We start from the raw sequence: 3,914 nt of genomic DNA, 5'->3' as shown, positions 1-3,914 counted from the left end.
CATTCCAATCCCAAAGAAGGGCAATGCCAAAGAATGTTCATACTACTGCACAATTGGTCTCAACTCACATGCTAGCAAAATAATGTTCAAAATTCTCCAAGCCAGGCTTCAACAGTACATGAATCGTGAACTTCCAAATGTTCAGGCTGGATGTAGAAAAGGCAGAAGAACCAGAGATCAAATTGCCAACATCTGTTAGATCGTTGAAAAAGCAAGAGAGTTCCAGAAAGACATCTACTTATGCTTTATTGACTATGCCAAAGCCTTTGACCGTGTGGATCACAACAAACTGTGGAAAATTCTTAAAGAAATGGGAGTACCGGAACACCTTACCTGCCTCCTGGGAAATCTGTATGCACATCAAGCAGCAACAGTTAGAACTGGACATGGAACAACAGACTGGTTCCGAATCAGGAAAGGAGTACATCAGGGCTGTATATTGTCACCCTGCTTATTTCACTTATATGCAGGGTACATCATGAGAAATGCTGGGCTGGATGAAGCACAAGCTGTAATCAAGATTGCTGGGAGAAATATCAGTAACCTCAGATATGCAGATGACACCACCCTTATGTCAGAAAGCAAAAAGAACTAAAGAGCCTCGTGATGAAAGTGAAAGAGAAGAGTGAAAAGTTGGCTTAAAACTCAATATTCAGAAAACTAAGATCATGGCATCTGGCCCCATCACTTCATGGCAAATAGGAACAGTGGAAACAGTGACAGTCTTTATTTTGGGGGGCTCCAAAATCACTGCAGATGGTGACTGCAGTCATGAAATTAAAAGACTCTTGCTCCTTCGAAGAAAAGCTACGACTAACCTAGACAGCATATTAAAAAGCAGAGACATTACTTTGCCAGCATAGGTCCGTCTGGTCAAAGCTATGGTTTTTCCAGTAGTAATGTATGGATGTGAGAGTTGGACTAGAAAGAAAGCTGAGAAGAATTGATGCTTTTGAACTGTGGTGTTGGAGAAGACTCTTGAGAGTCCCTTGGACTGCAAGGAGATCCAGTCAGTCCATCCTAAAGGAAATCAGTTCTGAATATTCATTGGAAGGACTGATGCTGAAGCTGAAACTTCAATAATTTGGCCACCTGATGCAAAGAACTGATTCAGTTGAAGAGACTCTGATGCTGGGAAAGATTGAAGGTGGGCGGAGAAGGGGACAACAGAGGATGAGATGGTTGGATGGCATCACTGACTCAATGACCATGAGTTGGAGTAAACTCCGGGAGTTGGTGATGGACAGGGAAGCCTGATGTCCTGTAGTCCATGGGGTCGCAAAGAGTCGGACACAACTGAGCAACTAAACTGAACTGAACTGAGCAAGGTATGTTGTTTTGTTGTGTATTCATTAGCTCTGGGCTTAAAGAAAGTTCGTCTTAGAACAAATAGATTGTTGCCATAATAACTCAGAGCTTAAGAAAAAAAAAAGTATTATGTGACTAAGAGGAAAGAATGTAGGAAGAAAAAAAAATGTCCCTTTCTCTTCCTCAAGGGCCCCAGACCCTTTTCTCCTCTCTGAAGGCCCCAGACTCCTTATCAGCCTACCTATGAATTAACTCTCTCAGAAGGACACAGGGCAGGGGTAAAAGCAATGGGGTCTTCAGCCTTGGCAAAGAACCTCAAGAATTCTCCCGAGGCATGATAATCCTTGTAAATGTGACAAGATTTGTCTTCCATTCTCAGACTTATGCTTATCTCCTGCTAGAAAATGCCTTGATTTGGGCCCTGCGAAATCAAGTCCGTGCATCCGAGAGTCGGTGCGTCCCGCCCTTACCCACGCAGCTTTCAGTCATGGCCTGCGGCAAGGCGCACCTCAGAAAGCCCGCCCCGGAATTCCAGGCGGTGGTGGATGGCGCCTTCAAGGAGGTGAAGCTTTCCTACTACAAAGGGAAGTACGTGGTCCTCTTTTTCTACCCGCTGGACTTTACCTTTGTGTGCCCCATGGAGATCGTAGCTTTCAGCGACCGTGCTGCGGAGTTCCACAAGCTGAACTGCGAGGTGCTGGGCGTCTCCGTGGACTCTCAGTTCACCCACCTGGCTTGGATCAACACTCCCCGGAAGGTGGGAGGCCTGGGCCCGCTGAACATCCCCCTGCTGGCTGATGTAACCAGAAAGTTGTCCAGTGATTATGGAGTGCTGAAGGAAGATGAGGGGGTCACCTACAGGGGCCTCTTTGTCATCAACAGCAAGGGTGTCCTTCGCCAGATCACCGTCAATGATTTGCCCGTGGGACGCTCCGTGGATGAGGCTCTGAGGCTGGTTCAGGCTTCCCAGTACACAGATGAGCACGGGGAAGTCTGCCCCACCGCTGGACACCAGGCAGTGACACGATCAAACCCAACGTGGACGACAGCAAGGAATATTTCTCCAAACACAACTAGGCTGGCAGATGGTGGCACGCCTGGGCTCTTGGCCCGCCTCTAGACCCCTACCTGTGTCCTGTACTGACCCAGGAAATGCCAGACCTGCTCCTTCAGACTCCACAGTCCATGAGCACAGAAGGGTTAGGCCAAGTCCTTCTCAAGCTCCCAGCTGCGAGCTGGTGAATGGTGACCCCCTCCTTGGAGCCCACATAACTGAGAACAGGCTTATAGGTGACTAATAAAGCATTAGGGACAGAAAAAAAAAAAAGAAAAGAAAATGTCTTGATTTATCTGCACAGTGATTTACTTCCCCAAGTTGCTCTGTTTTAGGTGAGCTCCAATGAGACTATGATGTCAGAGACTGCTGTTCCCTGCTGGGCCAGCCCTGCCCTTCTGGATCCAGGAGTTGTTAGGGGGAAATTTTACATTACGAAGCAGATGGCTTGAGGTGCATGAATGTGTGATTAGCCCAGGAGATCTTGGCAGTGTTGTGAGCTGATTGTTTTCTGTAGTGATACACAGAGTAGGTAGAGATTGACTTGATAACCAAGGGTTTGGGCTGGTTCAATTTTCCTCAGCACTTGTTTGGTACAAGGATCACCTGAGGAAGAGGCCATGAGAACTGCTTGAATCGAGGCCCAACTCAGATAAAGAGGCAATGCCAGTTGCTCACAGGAGTGTGGTCCCTGGACCAGTAACAACACCATCTGGGAACTTGAGGAAAATTCAAATTCTTGGGCCCCTCTCCAGACCAAATGAATTGAAAACTCTGGGAGTGGGGCCAGCAATCCATGTTTTAAAAAGCCATTCAAGTGATTCTGACTCATGTTCAAACTTGAAAACTATAGGATTAAGGGCTTCTCATCCCTGGCTGCACACCTGAGGCATTTGTTTAAAATACAGAATTTGGAGTGGGGCTCAGAAAATCCGTTTTTAATCCCTGCATGATACTGTTGCTCAGGCAGGATTGAAAACCACAAGTGTATTCTATCCTTAAGAACAAGTTTCTCAGGATTGTACAGAGTTTTCGTCATGGGCTTTCCAATCCATTGTCTGGACTATAGGTTGTAGGATTAGATAGCATTTCCTGGCTCAGGGCCTGTCTCTGTGATGGAATCAAGGCCTAGGCAGAGTGAATCCTGTGTTTCTTGGTAAGGAAGCCTCTGCCCATTGGTCCCCTCTATTCTTCCTTAAAGGTCTAGAAAAAGCCATTTGCCATATAGGATTCCTGTATAGAGGCCTAGAATAAGACGTTCTCCAGAAAATAGTGACTGGGGACAGTGGTTGCTAAAATACAGCTACTGTAAAGTCCATGAATGTTCTTCATTTCAAACTGGACATCTCTAGTCCCTTCATTTCTTTCATTATCCCCCCATTACTCCCAACTCCCCTAGTCACAAAGTCAGATCGGGCACTTCTTTTGCTTTCATTTCTCCTTTTTTCATTTCATTTCTTCTTTTCATTTCATTTCATTAGTGGGACTAATGCCTGTCATCACTCAAAACATGAAGGGGGCAGGCAGGGCTGAGAGAAGGACCACCCACATT

General features: G+C 46.3%; 1 pseudogene; it reads left to right on the top strand.

Moving 5' to 3' along the window:
• Positions 1-1,342: 1,342 nt before the first annotated feature.
• Positions 1,343-2,761, top strand: LOC122689600 (annotated as a pseudogene).
• Positions 2,762-3,914: the final 1,153 nt, after the last annotated feature.

Source organism: Cervus elaphus, chromosome X (assembly GCF_910594005.1).
Source record: "Cervus elaphus chromosome X, mCerEla1.1, whole genome shotgun sequence".
NCBI lineage: Eukaryota > Metazoa > Chordata > Mammalia > Artiodactyla > Cervidae > Cervus > Cervus elaphus.
The sequence above is the reverse complement of the archived record's forward strand: the minus strand, read 5'-3'. Positions and strand labels throughout refer to the sequence as shown.